Source organism: Apodemus sylvaticus, chromosome 15 (genome assembly GCF_947179515.1).
Source record: "Apodemus sylvaticus chromosome 15, mApoSyl1.1, whole genome shotgun sequence".
NCBI classification, from domain to species: Eukaryota; Metazoa; Chordata; class Mammalia; order Rodentia; family Muridae; genus Apodemus; species Apodemus sylvaticus.
Genome location: NC_067486.1, coordinates 40,404,970 through 40,422,257, shown reverse-complemented (window position 1 = coordinate 40,422,257; position 17,288 = coordinate 40,404,970). Strand labels below are relative to the sequence as shown.

Sequence of the window (17,288 nt, the reverse complement as noted above, 5' to 3'; positions counted from 1 at the left end):
AAAGGGGAAATCATTTGAAATTTAAATAAATATATCAATAAGTTAAAAAAAAAAGATTCCTAATCTAAAAAAAAAAAAAAAAAGGAGGCTTACCCCCTTGATATGCATTTACATAAAACACAGGAATACTAAAAAAGAGATATTTTTACATCATTTAAAAATGTATGATTTGTTTATATATTCATTTAAGTTTATTTATTAAAATATAATGCTGTTTAACAAAAAAAAAATCAAACCAAACAAGAGATCTGTATTCAACCCCACCCCCCAAAAAAGAAAAAGAAATTCAGGAGAAAATGGATCAAAAGTTAGAAGCCCTTACAAGGGAAACACAAAAAGCATTGAAAGACATTCAGGAGAATATGGGTCAAAAGATAGAAGCCAATAAGGAGGAAATGCAAAAATCACTTAAAGAAATAACAGGAGAACTTTGGTCAACAGGCTGAGATCATGAAAGAGGAAACACAAAAATCTCTTTAAAAATTACAGGAAAACACAAACAAGCAAGTGAAGGAGCTGAATCTCTGCTGAGAAGTCAGGTATAATTCTGAGATGTCTTTTTTAACCTTTTAAAGTTGTGTTCCTTTTCCCTTGCAGCATTTAATATGTTTTCTTTATTCTGTATATTTAATGTTTTAATTATCTTGTGCTGGGAGATTTTCTTTTCTGGTCCAATCTATTTGGCATTCTGTAAGCTTCTTGTACATTTATAGCTATCTCATTGTTTAGGTTAGGGAAACTTTGTTCTATAGTTTTGTTGAAGATATTTTCTAGGCTGTTAATTTGAGAATCTTCTTCTATTCCTATTATTCTTAGTTTTGGTCTTTTCATAGTGTCTAAAATTTCCTGGGTGTTTTGTGTTAGAAATTAGATTTTGCATTTTCTTTGATGTATCACTTTCTTCTATCATATCTTCTACACCTGAGATTCTCTCTTCCATCTCTTGTATTCTGCAAGCTTCTTCTATGTTTCTACCTATCTCTTTGTTTATGCTAGGGTGCATTTTTCTATGATTGTTTTGAATATAGCTTCTAAGCCATTAATTTGAGAATCTTTTTCTATTCCTATTATTCTTTGGTTTGTTCTTTTCATGGTGTCCCAAATTTCCTGGATGTTTTGAGTTAGAAACTTTTTTTCATTTTTTTCTTATATTATCTTCTATGCCTGAGATTACCTCTTCCATCTTCTTGTATTCTGTTGGTGATCCTTACATTTGTAATTTCTGTTTTCTTTCCTAGGCTTTTAATCTCTAATTTTGCCTCTATTTGTGTTTTCTTCATTGCTACTCTTTCCACTTTCAGTTCTTGAACAGTTTTATTAATTTCCTTCACCTGTTTGATTGTATTTTTCTATATTTCTTTACATTTATTAGTGTCATCTTTAAAAGCCTCTAACTCTCTAATCATATTTTTCTGTATTTCTTTAAGAGATTTATTTATTTCCTCTTTAAGAGCTTCCACCATCTTCATAAAGTGAGATTTAAAGTCATTGTCTAGCTCATCAGTTGTGTTAAGATATCCAGAGCTTGCTGTCATATGAGCAGCTGGGTTCTGCTGATGGCAAATTTCACTGGCTTTTTTTTTGATAGTATAATGTGTGCTGGTTTTTAGTCATCTGCTTATGTCTGGTCTTGACTGGCATGGTAGTCCTTTGTTGTAACATGCTTCTGGGTCTGCAAATAGATGAGCTAGTTTTTAAGGACAACAGGCTTCTAGTTGCCTTAGGTGACCGTAGGTCTCCAGTCAAGCAGGCAGAGCTGGTTGTTGTGGTTTTTCCAGGTGGCAGAAGGTCTTCAGGAGGCAGACTGAGCTGGTTGTTCTGGGTGGCAGCAGGCCTCCTCCTGGGAAACATGCTGAGCTGTGGCTTAGGGAGTGGGGTACAGATTCCAGATTGCAGATAGAGGTGTGGACTGGAAGATGGAGCACAGAAAGGATCTCCATTAGCTTCTTTACTCTGCTTTTCAACACCATAACCCATGGTTTCTAATTCCCCTCTTCCACTTTGTCTTAGCCACTTTTCTATTGCTGTGAAAGAACACCACAACTAAGGCAACTATTACAAAAGAGTATTTAACTGAGGGCTTGTTTACACTTTCAGCGGTTTAGTTCACTATCACCATGGCAGGAAGCATGGTGGCATGCAGGCAGATGTTGGAACAGTGGCTGAGGACCTCATTCTGTAGGCAGAGGGAAAGACTTCTGGATTTCCATAGGGTTTTGAATCTCAAATCCCATCCCCAGTGACATCCTTCCTCCAACAAGGCCATACTCTTTAATGTTTCTAATCATTTCAAATAATGCTACTCCCCATTGATGAGCCATTCAAATATGTGAGTACAGGGTGCAGGGGCGGGGGGAAGCTTTCTGAACAGAATACCATTTGCACAGGCACTAAGATCAGCAACTAATAAATATGGCCTCATGAAACTGAAATGCTTCTCCATGGGAAAGGAAACCATCATGCACACAAAACGGAAGACTACGTAACGGGAAATATTTTTAGGCATTCCACTTTAGATAGAGAACTAATATTCAAAATGTATAAAGAAGTCAAAAGGCTAGAAATCAAGAAATAAAAGAATTCTATTGAAAATGGGGTACAGATCTAAACAAACCTTGAAATAAAGGGAACTCAACAGGCTGAGAAACACTTGAAATGTTTAACATCCTTAACCATTAGGAGAATGAAAATCAAACTATTTTGGTATTTCATTTTTCACTATTAGAATGGCTAAGAGCAATAAAACAAATAAAACAAGTAATAGCTCATGCTGGCTAGGGAGTGGAATAAAGGAAAGACTTATCTATTTGTGGTAGGAGCAGAAATTTATACAGCTGCTATGGTAACCAGTGTGGTTACTCCTCAGAAAAACGGAGATTAAACTACCTAAAGATCCAGCTATACCAATCTTGGGCATATACCTCATTCTATCTCAGAGGCACTTGTTCAACCATGTTAATTGCTGCTGTATTCATAGTAACCAGAAATTGAAACTATCTAGATGTCCCTCATGTACACAATGGAGTATTACTCAGTTGTTAAAAGAATGAAAATGTGAAATTCAAAGACAAATGGATAGAACTAGGAAAAAAATCAGCCTGTGTGAGGCAACCCAGATAGGCAAATAGAATAAACAGCTATGAAAGGATAGCAGAGGAAAGGAGAGCTGGAATAGGAGGATCAAGGAAAGAGGGAGAAGGTAGAGGGAATCAGGGGAGGAACTACAGAGAGAGACTGCCAAATGTAAGGGCCATCTGAGGTGTTGTGTAGAAACCTAATACAATAGATGCTTCCTAAAACATGTACTCGTATTAACAATGGCTTAATAAAATTGACAAATAATTGGGGAAACAAGCCCTGCTGGCCATTCTTGTCACCAAATGAAGCTTTCAGCATTTGGACTGGGTTATATATAATTGACAAATGGGTCCCATGGGAATCATCAAGAAGCCTAGGCAGTAGCCAAGACTTTGGGCTGCTCTCCACAAACAGATAACAAGGCCCCATTGCTGAAGAAAACACAAACATAACTCATTGAACATGGAGAAGTGGAACATTTGTAGACATGGAGCCTTCTTCTTTCCTACATTAGAATATTTTGTTACAGGAAGATACGCTGAATGCTACCAAAGTAGAAACAAAATACAAACCTCCCATAAACCTTTGATCTACAGTGGTGTTCTTCCTGCAAGGGATGCTAGTGCGATAGTGACAGAAGACTTATGGGAGTAACCAACCAATATCTTACTTGACTTAAGGCCCATTCTGTAATATGGAATTGGTCACTGTGTGGGTGATCAAGAATCTGAGACCAGATAGCTCAGGGACCTAGCATAAAGTGAAATAGTAGTGTTCTAAAGAAACAAAAACCCAAACAAACTAATAAAAAGCAAACAAAAACAAAAACAAAAACAAAAAAAAAACCCAACAACAATAAACATGAAGTAGCAATAAATGACCCTTAAAAACATTCTGCTATACTCAGATCAGTGCCTTCCTCATCCATCATCAGACTGTTCAATAGCTAAATAAATTTAAGAGTCCTCCCATTCACTTGTCTTTATCGTCATCTCCAGCCGTAGATGTAGGATATTTTGTTTATAATTTTAAGACGTAGGTATTTTGCTTATAATTTCAATGAGATATCAGTCTTCCAAAAAACACTTCAGCATAATATTGCTAAGCTCTTTCTACATGACAAGCTTTTCATGAAATATGTTTGACTCATACAAATTCTGGAAATCCTCTCAAAATATCTCCAACATAATTTAATTATTCTCACACCTCATTCCTATTTACTAATGAAAGAATATAGGAACATGTCATTGGTGACATAGCCAGGGTTATATGACAAGTCAGTAGAAAAGCCAGACTTTAAAATATAGACTGTGAAATTATTTTCACACAGAAATTATGCATTCTGCTTTCTTCTCCATCCCTCCTCCACTTATGATTACTGCCGATTTGGATACATTCAGTAATTCTTGTAGTTAGTTCAAGGAGATCCAGAATAGGTAATTAAAGTCAGTAATGAGCTCTGCAAATAAGCTTTGATTCATAGAAGATGTAGTTTTGGAGTTAAACTAGAAAAATAAAACCCCTTCTTTGGTCTGCTTAGGATTCACAACTACTAAAGTGGGGAGATTTCTAGGACGGCATGAGTTAGAGCATGTGGTTAGCCGCATACTAGTGGTGGAAGTGAAGAGATTTACGAAATGTCAGAGAACAGCCATCACCACTAACACACTGCTCTAATGAATCCTCCATCGGTTGATGAAAGATGTTAAGTGTAAGAATATATTCATGACTTGGCCTAGTGCCAGAAAAGGAAGAAATTTTCTTCTCATGCCAAAGTCGACTCTCGGGTCTCATCACTATTAGTAAGCATTGCTTTCAGTTGGCGAAAATAATGTGACCTTTCCAATAAAGTCTCTGTATATTCCCTAATAAGGTCCACTGAGCATTGCATACACATTGCAGGCACAAACTTAAATTACAAAACTTTTCAACTCCCAGTACATAAGCATGAAACTTCTAATGAAGTCTCAAGTGGAGGCCTGGATTCATAATTATATTTTCAATAGAGATTGTTAATTTACTGTGCATGTCCCTGATTAACAGTTTAATAAGGTTGTTCACCATTATCCTATCTCCAGTGATGCTTGGTAGATCAATCCTTATAAAATTCATGATACTCACAAAAGGGGAAATATTTTTGCAATAACTATTCTAGGAAATAAATAAAGATGCTCCTTCCCTTCATTTCATAATGAAACAAAAGTTTTTCAGTCTTCTCATTTAGACTTACTGAAGTTAGTTCAGATTTATATTTGAGAAAAAGTACATTAGAATAAAATTAGAATATCATTATTCCAATATCTGAGCATTAAACTGAAATAATGAATAGATTTGCATGAACTAGAATTCTTAATCTCATGAATGAGAGCTTTACTTAATTTTCATTTAATTACATAGATAAAAAGCCAATGGATTCACTTCTATAAGTCCACTTTCCCTGCATCATCACCCCCTCCCCTGACCCCCAAAACGTACACTATAGCACCAGTATATGCCATGGTCCCTCTTCCCTCTTGAATTCTTTCTTAAGTTCATTTCTCACTCCCTACCTGTATCATCTAAAAATTAAAATTTTTATTTCTATCCTTATAATCTCCTTCCCTTCCTTTCCCCTGGCATTTTCCAATCACCATTTCTTTTTTCTGCTACCTGGTCTGCAGTTTTGAAAGTGGAGGTTCTACCCACACTGGTGGTTTGCTTCAGATGTTATTTCTAGTTTTGGTCACTGTAAATAGTGAGCAATGAACTTGGGAGCCTGCATGTTTTTTTAACCTATTCATTCAGTTTTCTTTAAAGTGGTGGGATGCAGTGCCTTCCTTCCTTCCTTCCTTTCTTCCTTCCTTTCTCTCTCTCTCTCTCTCTCTCTCTCTCTCTCTCTCTCTCTCTCTCTCTCTCTCTCTCTTTCTTTCTTTCTTTCTTTTATTTTTTTAAAACAAAGCCATGCTATTGTTTGTTTGTTTGCTGATACAAGGTTTATTTTTGTAGCCCTGGCTGTCCTGGAACTCACTTTGTAGACCAGGCTGGCCTCTAACTCACAGGTCCACATGCCTCTGTCTCCTAAGTGCTTAGATTAAAGGTATACACCACCACTGCCTGGTCTATGGTATTTTTTAAATTAAAACATTTATTTTATATGTATGGGTATTTGCCCCTGCATGTATGTTTGTGTATATCTAATGCCCACAGATGTCAGAAAGAAGTGCCATATGACCTAGACTGGTGTTTACAGATAGTTGTGAGCTGACATGTGAGGGGCTGGAATTGACTCAGTCTTCTGGAAGATCAGATGAACTCTTATCTACTGAGATATCTTTCTATTTCTAGGTCTAGGTCTACTTTTTGACAGATATTCCATATTGTATTTAATAATAACTATACTAATTTACATTTGTGGCAGTAAGGTATAGGGGTTTATCTCCACTCAATATCATTTGGATATATCATCATTATCCATTTTTACATTAACCATTTTTACTGAAGTGATCCTTCTTGTAATAATGGCTTTGAGTTATTTTGAGTATTTTTTAGATAGAAATATGACTTTTATATAGAGAGATGTCTATTTAGATTCATATATCATTTTTTAGCCAGGTTGGGAGTTTTTGTTTGTTTCCTTATGTATTCTAACTACCGCCACCCTTTCAGATATATAATTGTAACCATTCTCTCTCCTTCTGTAATGCTCTCTGTCCATGGTTGAGTATTTCCTCTCTGTGGAGAAGCATTTTGGTTTTAGGGAATTGCCTTTGTCTCGTTTGTTTCCTCCTGTCATTATGAGGTCTTGAACACAAATCCCAGGTACATTCTCAATGGCATGGAGCATATCTACCCATTTCAGTTTCAGGTCTCAGACTTGAGAATATAGTCTATATTAGTAGATTTTTAAAGTTCCTAAAATCTGAGGATCTAGTTGTATATTCTATAAATAGATTTGCTATGTTCCCAGTTTATTGAAAAGACTCCTCTCTTACATGCTGGGGAATCCTCTGTGTATATGGCCAGGAGTGGTATAGCAGGATCTTCTGGAAGTGAGGTGCCCAGTTTTCTGAGGAAATGCCAGACTGATTTCCAGAGTGGTTGTACCAATTTGCAACCCCACCAGCAGTGGAGGAGTGTTCCTCTTTCTCCACATCCTCACCAACACCTGCTGTCTCCTGAATTTTTAATCTTAGCCATTCTGACTGGTGTAAGGTGAAATCTCAGGGTTGTTTTGATTTGCATTTCCCTGATGACCAATGAAGTTGAGCATTTTTTAAGATGTTTCTCCGCCATCCAAAGTTCTTCAGGTGAAAATTCTTTGTTTAATTCTATACGCTATTTTTTAATAGGGTATTTGTCTTTCTGGGGTCTAACTTCTTCAGTTCTTTGTATATATTGCATATTAGCTCTCTATCTGATGTAGGGTTGGTGAAGATCTTTTCCCACTTTGTTGGTTGCTGATTTGTCCTTTTGATGGTGTCCTTTGCCTTACAGAAACTTTGTAATTTTATGAGGTCCCATTTGTCAATTCTTGATCTTAGAGCATACACTATTGGTGTTCTGTTCAGGAACTTTCTCTCCCCCTGTACCGATGTCCTCAAGGATCTTCCCCAGTTTCTTTTTTATTAGTTTCAGAGTGTTTGGCTATATGCTCCACTATGTTTATAGCAGCCATATTTATAATAGCCAGAAGCTGGAAAGAACCCAGGTATCCCTCAACAGAAGAATGGATGTAAAAAATGCGGTATATCTACACAATGGAGTACTATTCAGCCATTAGAAACAATGAATTCATGAAATTCTTAGGCAAATGTATGGAGCTAGAGAACATCATACTAAGTGAGGTAACCCAGTCTCAAAAGATTAATCATGGTATGCCCTCACTAATAAGTAGATATTAGCCTAGAAAACTGGAATACCTAAAACATAATCCACACATCAAATGAGGTACAAGAAGAACGAAGGAGTGGCCCCTGGTTCTGGAAAGACTCAGTGTAGCAGTATAAGGCAAAACCAGAACAGGGAAGTGGGAAGGGGTGGGTGGGAGAACAGGGGGAAGGAAGTGGGCTTATGTGACTTTTGGGGAGTGGGGGGGCCAGAAAAGGGGAAATCATTTGAAATGTAAATAAAAAATATATCGAATAAAAAAAAAGACTCCTTTCAAAGATCATCCAGATCCTATGCCACCTAGGAATCCATCCCATAAACAATTACAAAACCCAGTCACTATTGTGGATGACCACAAGTGCTTGCTAACAGGAACTGGATATAGTAGTCACCTAGGAGGCTCTGCAAATGCATGATAAATACAGAGGGGGAACTTTCAGTCAGCCATTGAACAGAGCACAGGGTCCCCAATGGATGAGATAGAGAAAAGACCAAAGGAGCTGAAGGGGTTTGCAGTGCCATAGGAGGAACAACAATATGAGTCACTAAGTACTGCCAGAGCTCCCAGGGACAGAACCATCAACCAAAGAATACACTTGGAGTTACCCATGGCCCCAGACACATCAGCAGCAGAGGATGATCTTGTTGGACACCAAATGGGGGAGAGGCCCTTGGTCCTGGAAAGACTTGATATCGTAGTGTAGACGAATGCCAGGACAGGAAGGCAGGGATGGGTTGACTGGAGAAGGTTAGATGGCATAAGGGATTTTGTGGGGAGACCAGGAAAGGGGACAACATATGCAGTGTAAATAAAGAATATACCTAATTTTAATAAAAGGAAAAGAAAAAAGAAAAGACTCCTTTCATCAACTCAGATTCTTTGCACTGTTGTCAAAGATCATTTGATTGCTGATATATGGGCTTACCTCTGGGATCTTTATTCTGTTGTCTGCTTTTTATGTCAATATGGCATTATTGTGGTTAATACAGTCTTAAAGCATATTTTGGCCTTAAGCCACATCTTGTCTTCTTTATTGCCATTTAAAAATTACTTGAAGTCTTTGGGTTTATGTGTGATTAATGGTTTTATATAAATTTTATAGTTTTTAAATAATCTCTAAAGAATGTTATTGTTAATTGGATGATGGCTATCTAATCTATATATCACTCTGGGGTATTTGAATTCTTTAATAATATTATTTCAACTCATAAACATAGGATGTTTCATCATTTTTCTTTCTCTTTTCTTCAATCTCTTACATCAGTGTTTTATGTTTTCATCAATGAGATCATTCTTCCTGTAGGATGGATTTATGAACAGACATGTGTTTTATCTTTTATAGCTATTGTAAATGACATTGATGTCTTGATTTCCACATTAGGTAATTCAGTGTTTAACATTTACTAACTCACTACATTTTGTACAATGTTCTTTCCTACTGAATCTTGGCTAAAATAAATTTTAAGTTCTAATAGTGTTTGCTGTAAGTTTTGTGTTTTTATTTACATCAAATCATATTGTCTGAGAAATTGTGACTATTGACCATCTTTTTAAATTTGGATAACCTTAGTTATTAGTTTTGGAGATATTCAGGTTAAGAATCTCAGTAGTACATTGAATAAAAATGAAAGTAAACATCTTCGATCTGCTCCAGTGAAAGAGTTCAGATTTTTTCCATTCAATAAAATGTTAGGGCTATGAGTTTTCCTCTTAGTACTTCTTTCATTGTGTCCCATAGATTTGGGTATGTTGTATCTTCATTTTCATTAAATTCTAAAAAGTCTTTGATTTCTTTCTTTATTTCTTCCTTGACCAAGATATCATTGAGTATTGTTCAATTTCCATGTTTATGTGGGCTTTCAGGGTTTTTTTTTTGTTTCTATTGAAGACCACTTTTACTCCATAGTGATCTGACAGGAGGCATGGGATTATTTCGATGTTCTTATAATTGTTGAGGTCTGTCTTTTAACCAATTATATGATCGATTTTGGAGAAGGTACCATGAGGTGCTGAGAAAAAGGTATATTCTTTTGCTTTAGGATGAAATGTTTCATATATATATGAAGATATATAATATATATATATTATATATCTTAAATCTAATTGGTCCAAAGCCTCAATTAGTTTCGGAGGACCCTGCTATACCTCTCCTAAGCATATACCCAAAGGATTCTCTGGCATGCAATAAGGACACATGCTCCATTATGTTCACAGCAGCCTTATTTATAATAGCCAGAAGCTGGAAAGAACCCAGATGTCCCTCAATGGAGGAATGGATACAGAAAATGTGGTATATTTATACAATGGAATACTATTCAGCAATTAAAAACAACGAATTCATGAAATTTTTAGGCAAATGGTTGGAACTGAAAATATCATCCTAAGTGAGGTAACCCAATCACAAAAGAATACACATGGAATGCAATCTCTGATAAGCTGATATTAATTAGCCCAGAAGCTCTGAATGCCCAAGGCACAAATCGCATAACAAATGACTCCCATGAAGAAGTATGGAGAGGGTCTTGATCCTGGAAAGGATTGATCTAGCGTTGGAGGGGAATATAAGGACAGAGAAAAAGGAGGGAGGTGACTGGAGAATGGATGGAGAGAAGAGGGTTTATGGAACATATGGGGAGGGGGGATCCAGGAAAGGGGAAATCATTTGGAATGTAAACAAAGAATATAGAAAATAAAATACACACACACACACACACACACACACACACACATACACACACACACACACACCAATATATATATATATAAAATAAAATGTTAGTGGTTCATTTGTATTCAGCATAACCTCTTGCAATTCTAACAGAATACATCCATTTCACTATACTTTACCACTGTTAAAGATTTCTTTTCAAAATTATCTGATTATTTTTATTTTCTTTGGTTTTATCACACTACAGTTAATAATTTCCTTTACTTTTTCATTTTAAAATTATCTAATAGTTTCTCTGGTTCTTTTACAGTACAGTTAAAGATTTTCTACACTATTTCTTTATAAAATTATCTGATTGTTTTTATTTTCTCTGCTTCAATGCAAGTGTTCAACATTATGACTGTTCTGATCTCCTTGTCATTAAAGAAAACCCCCTGAAAAAAGAATAAGGAAAGATTTCTACACTTGTGAAGCCTATCCAATATCTGCATTTTATGCTATGTCTCTCTGCTCTTCATGTTCGTACAATCCAGTTGTCCATTAGTCGATGGTCAAGGCATGATTGAGTCTCTACATATATGCTCATAGTTCCCCCTAAGTTCAACTATCTACATTCTGAGAAGTCGGCAAGCCACAGATTCTCTGAGAAGAATCTTTAAATTTTTTAAAATTTATATCTTACTTTAATATTTTCTTTTTTATTAAAAGAGTTAGAAATTGTGACATTGTAGACATGTCACATTATATTTTAAAATATTATATTATAAAATATTAGTTTTTTTAAAAACTTGGCAATTTTAATCATTGCAGATTTTTCAATCAAAATTTTAAGTTTAATATCACTAGCTTTAATATATTTTAAGTATTTTATTTGATATTTATTAGCATGTATAAAGATTTTAAATAAATTACTCTTATCATACATTAATGATTATAACTGAGAGCAATTGAAATGTTACAGACTCATATATTATGAATGTGATAGGTATTACAATCAGTTTTACCTCTTAAAAATCGACTGCATGTGACTCTACATTATACAGGATTGTACAGCCATATTATCAGTATAATTTGGTAGTCATTGTGTTCCTGTATATTAGTGGCCAACTTGTGCTTGAATGGGTAAAAGGAAATCCCAGGAGTACTGAGATGCATCAAAAGGTCTTCATTATACCCTTGAGAGAAAATTGTGAGCTTTACTTGTTGGAAGTATTGACCTTGCAGTGTCTCGGAGAAATAAAAGTTGGAGTACAGCCAGAACTAAGAAAGGAGGCAAAGCAGGGAACAGAACCGATCAGTAGGAAGAATCATTTAGATTATTGTGGACTGAGTAAAGATAAAATGTGATTTGCCCTTTTGCTTCAGAGTACTTAGAGACAAAGCAACTAAATAAGGCAAAATCTAAAGAAAAAACAAAGTTATCATAGTATAATGAAATGTTTCCAATCTTCCTAAAACAAACTAGAAACCAAAATGGAAAATCAGAAAACACACATATAAAATCAGCATCATTTTTTATTTCTTTAAAAACAGTATTTTTAAAGCAAATTTTGAAAAAATGTGTGCACATGTACTATATTTTGATCTCTAGCACTGCTCTCCACCCCTATGTTATCTCTCTATGTGTACTCCTCTTCTGTTTCAAGTTAATAGCTCACTGAGTCTGATTAGTACTGCTTATATACGCACGGGTGTAAGGTCATCCGTATGTGCTGTAATATGGAAAATTTCCCGGTGACCACATTTTCCAAAACAGGTGACATTCCTCTTTCAGTCATCAGCTGCCAATAACTCCCTAGAAAGAGCTAAAGCATCCATAACTCTTCCCTCATTCCTGATAGTATTTTAACTGGTTGGATTCTGTGTAGAACTTGTGTATGTAACCAGATTGTTATATATTCATGTATGCTAAGGCCATGTTATATCCTGAAGACAACAATCTTTCCTCCTTTTTTCTTTTGTTTCTTTTTCTTTTATTTTTAATTAGGTATTTTCTTTATTTACATTTCAAATGTTTCCCCCTTCCTCTCTGAAAAGCCACTATCCCATTTCACCTCCCCCTGCTCACCAACCTACACACTCCTGCTTCCCTGTCCTGGAATTTCCATACATTGGGGCATCAAGCCTTCTCAGGACCAAGGGTCTCTCCTCACTTTGATATCCAACAAAGCCATCCTCTGCTACGTATGCAGCTGGATCCATGGGTCCCTCCATGTGTACTCTTTGGTTGATGGTTTATTCCCTGGGAGCTCTGGGGGGTACTGTTTGGTTCATATCTGCCTATGGAGCTACAAGCTCCTTCAGCTCCTTCAGTCCTTTCTCTAGCTCCTCCATTAGGGACCTTGTGCTCAGTCCAATGGTTAGCTGACAGCATCCACCTCTGTATTCGTCAGGTACTGACAGAGCCTGTCAAGACACAGCTATTTCAGGCTTCTGTCTGCAAACGCTTGTTGGCTCCACAATAGTGACTTGGTTTGGTGACTCTATATGGGATGGATCTCCAGGCAGGGCAGTCTCTGGATGGTCTTTCCTTCAGTCTCTGCTCCACACTTTGTTTCTATATCTCCTCCCATGGGTATTTTGTTCCCCCTTCTAAGAAGGATCAAAGTATCCATACTTTAGCATTCCTTCTTCTTGAGCTTAATTTGGTCTGTGAATTGTACCTAGGATATTCAGAGCTTCTGGCTAATATCCACTTATCACTGAGTGCATACCATGCGTGTTCTTTTGTGATTGGGTTACCTCACTTAGGATGATATTTTCTAGTTCCATCTATTTGCCTGTGAATTTCATGAATTCATTGTTTTTAATAGGCTGAGTACTATTCCATTGTGTAAATGTATCACATTTTCTGTATCTATTCCTCTGTTGAGGGACATCTAGGCTCTTTACAGCTTCTGGATATTATAAATAAGGCTGCTAGGAACATAGTGGAGCATGTGTCCTTATTGCATGTTGGAGCATCTTCTGGATATATGCCAAGGAGTGATATAGCAGGTCCTCAGGTAGTATCATGCCCAGTTTTCTGAGGAACCTCCAGATGATTTCCAAAGTGGTTGTACCAACTTGCACTCCCACCAGCAGCAGTGTTCCTCTTTCTCCACATTCTTACCAGTATATGCTGTCCCTTGAATTTTTTATCTTAACCATTCTGAATGGTGTAAGGTAGAATCTGAGGGTGGTTTTGATTTACCTTTCTCTCATGACTAAGGATGTTGAACATTTCTTTAGGCGCTTCTTGGCCATTCCATATTCCTTAGTTGAGAATTCTTTGTTTAGCTGTGTACCCCATTTTTAATAGGGTTATTTGGTTCTCTGGAGTCTAACTTCTTGAGTTCTTTGTATATATTGGATATTAGACCTATTAGCAAATGGACTATAGGTAAAGATCTGTTCCCAATCTGTTAGTTTCCATTTATTCTATTAATAGAGTCCTTTGCCTTACAGAACCTTTGGAATTTTAGAGGTCCCGTTTGTCAATTCTTGATCTTAGAGGATAAGCTTTTGGTTCAGGTAATTTTCTCCTGTGCCCATGTGCTTGAGGCCCCTCTGCACTTCCTTTTCTATTAGTTTCAATCTATCTGGTCTTACATGGAGGTCCTTGATCTACTTGGATTTGAGCTTTGTACAAGGAGAAAAAAATGGATTCTTATACTGCCAGTTGAACCAGCACAATTTGTTGAAAATGCTGTTTTTTGTCTACTAGATGAATTTATCTCCTTTGTCAAAAGTCAAGTGGTCATAGGTGTGTGGGTTCATTTTGGGGACTTAAATTTTATTCCATTGATCTACCTCCCTGTCAGTGTACCAATACCATGCAGTTTTTATGACTATTGCTCTGTAGTACTGCTTGAGATCAGGGATGGTGATTCAGCCAGAAGTTCTTTTATTGTTGAGAATAGTTTTTGCTATACTGGGTTTTTTGTTATTCCAGATGAATTTGCAAATGCTCTTTCTAAGTCTATGAAGAATTTGCAAATTGCTCTTTCTAACTCTATGAAGAATTGAGTTGGGATTTGATGGGGATTGCATTGAAACTGTAGATTGCTTTTGGCAAGATAGCCATTTTTACTATATTAATCTGGCCATCCATAAGCATGGGAGATCTTTCAATCTTCTGAGTTTTCTTCTGTTTCTTTCTTCAGAGACTTGAAATCTTGTCATACAGATCTTTCACTTGTTTGGTTAGAGTCACACCAAGGTATTTTATATTATTTGTGACTATTGTGAAGGGAGTCATTTCCCTACTTTCTTTCTCAACCTGTTTATCCTTTGAGTAGATGAAGGCACTGATTTGAATTAATTTTATATCCAGCCACTTTGATGAAGTTGTTTATCAGCTGTAGGAGATCTCTGGTGGAATTTTTGGGGTCACTTAAGTATACTATCATATCATCTGCGAATAGTGATATTTTGACTTCTTCCTTTCCAATTTGCATCCCTTTGATCTCTTTTTCTTGTCTAATTGCTCTGGCTAGGACTTCAAGTACTGCATTAAATAGGTAGGGAGGGAGTGGGCAGCTTGTCCAGTCCCTGATTTTAGTGGGTTTGCTTCAAGTTTATGTTGGCTACTGGTTTGCTGCATATTGCTTTTACTATATTTAGGTATGGGCCTTGAATTCCATATCTTTTCATGACTTTTATCATGAGTAGATGTTGGATTTTGTCAAATGCTTTCACAGCATCTAATGAAATTATCTTGTGTATTTTTTGAGTTCATTTATATAGTAGATTATGTTGATGGATTTCCATTTATTGAACTATCCCTGTATCCCTGGGATGAAGCCTACTTGATCATGATGGATAATAGTTTTGATGTGGTCTTGGATTGGTTTTAGAGAATTATATTGAGTATTTTTGCATCAATATTCATAAGGGAAACTGGTCTGAAGTTCTCTTTCTGTGGTTTAGGTATCAGAGTAATTCTGGCTTCATAGAATGAATTGGGTAATGTTCCTTCTGTTTCTATTTTGTGAAATAGTTTGAAGAGTTTGGTATTATGTCTTCTTTGAAGGTCTGATAGAACTCTGCGCTAAACCCATATGGACCTGGATGTTTTTTGGTTGGGAAACTATTAATGAAGACTGCTAGTATTTCATTAGGTGTTATGAGATATTTTAGATGCTTTATCTGATCCCAATTTAACTTTGGTACCTGGTATCTGTCTAAAAAATTGACCATTTCATCCAGATTTTCCAGTTTTGAGGAATATGGTCTTTTATAATAGGATCTGTTGATTTTTTGGATTTACCCATTTTTTTGTTGTTTTGTCTCCCTTTTTGATTTTGTCAATTTGGTTACTGTCTCTGTGCCCTCTGGTTAGTTTGGCTAAGGGTTTATCTATCTTGTTGATTTTCTCAATGAACCCCCTCCTGGTATGGTTGATTCTTTATATAGTTCTTTTTCTTTCTACTTGGTTGATTTCAGCCCCGAGTTTATCTCCTGTCCTCTTGGGTGTATTTGCTTCTTTTTCTTCTAGGGATTTCAGATATGCTGTTACGCTGCTAGTGTTTTAGTAAAGTTTCTTTCATGAATGTGGGTGCCCTTGCAGTTGGAGCACAGATGATCAGAATTGAGAGTTCTTCTTGGTAGATTTTTCCTTTAATGTTTATGAAGGCACTCAGAGCTTTGAGCTTTCGTCTTAGCACAACTTTCATTGGGTCTCATAAGTTTGGGGTAGTTATGGCTTTATTTTCATTAAATTCTAAAAAGATTTTAATTTCTTTCTTCCTTGACCAAGTTATCATTGAGTAGAGTATTGATCAGCTTCCATGTGTATGTTAGCTTTCTATTGTTTTTGTTGTTATTGAAGACCAACCTAAGTCCACAGTGATCTGATAGGATGCATGGGATCATTTCAGTTTTCTTGTTTCTGTTGAGGCTTGTTTTGTGACCGATTATATAGTCAATTTTGGACAAAGTATCTCAAGGTCCTAAGAAGAATGTTTATTCTTGTTTTTTAGGATAAAATGCTCTATAGATATCTATTCAATCCATTTGGTTCATAATTTCTGTTAGTTTCACGGTATCTTTGTTTAGTTTCTGTTTCCATGATCTGTAAATTGATTAGAATGGGGTATTGAAGTCTCCCACTATTATTGTGTGAGGTGCAGTGTGTGCTTTGAGTTTTAGTAAAGTTTCTTTCATGAATGTGGGTGCCCTTGCATTTGGAGCACAGATGATCAGAATTGAGAGTTCTTCTGGGTAGATTTTTCCTTTGATGTTTATGAAGTGTCCTTCCTTATCTTTTTTGATAGCTTTAGGTTGAAAGTCGATTTTATTCGATATTAGAATGGCTACTCCAAATTTTTTCCTGGGACCATTTATTTGGAAAATTGTTTTCCAGCCTTTTACGTTGATGTAGTGTCTTTGTCACTGAGGTAAGTTTCTTGTATGCAGCAAAGTTTTGGTTCCTGTTTATGTATCCAGTCTGTTAGTCTATGTCTTTTTATTGGGGTGTTGAATCCATTATTATTAGGAGATATTAAGGAAAAGTGATTGTTTCTTCCTGTTATTTTTGTTGTTATAGGCAGAATTATGTTTATGTGAATATCCTCTTTTTGGTTTGTTAAAAGAAGATTAGGTTTTTTTTGCTTTTTCTAGGGTGTAGTTTCCCTTTTTGTGTTGGAGTTTTCTATTTGAAAGGCTGAATTTGAGGGAAGATATTGTGTAAAT

General features: G+C 36.1%; 1 protein-coding gene across 2 annotated transcripts in view; it reads left to right on the top strand.

Annotated features, from left to right (window-relative positions):
• The first annotated feature begins 394 nt into the window (after nt 1-394).
• Nucleotides 395-17,288, top strand: part of LOC127665791 (olfactory receptor 183) — a 56,171-nt gene continuing 39,277 nt past the window's right edge. Inside the window, exon 1 of one of the 2 annotated variants that reach the window (XR_007973504.1) lies at nt 395-539. The gene's annotated coding sequence lies outside the window, so the exon portion shown is untranslated. The remainder of the gene's footprint in view (nt 540-17,288) is intronic. The other variant, XM_052158330.1, reaches the window with a different exon arrangement.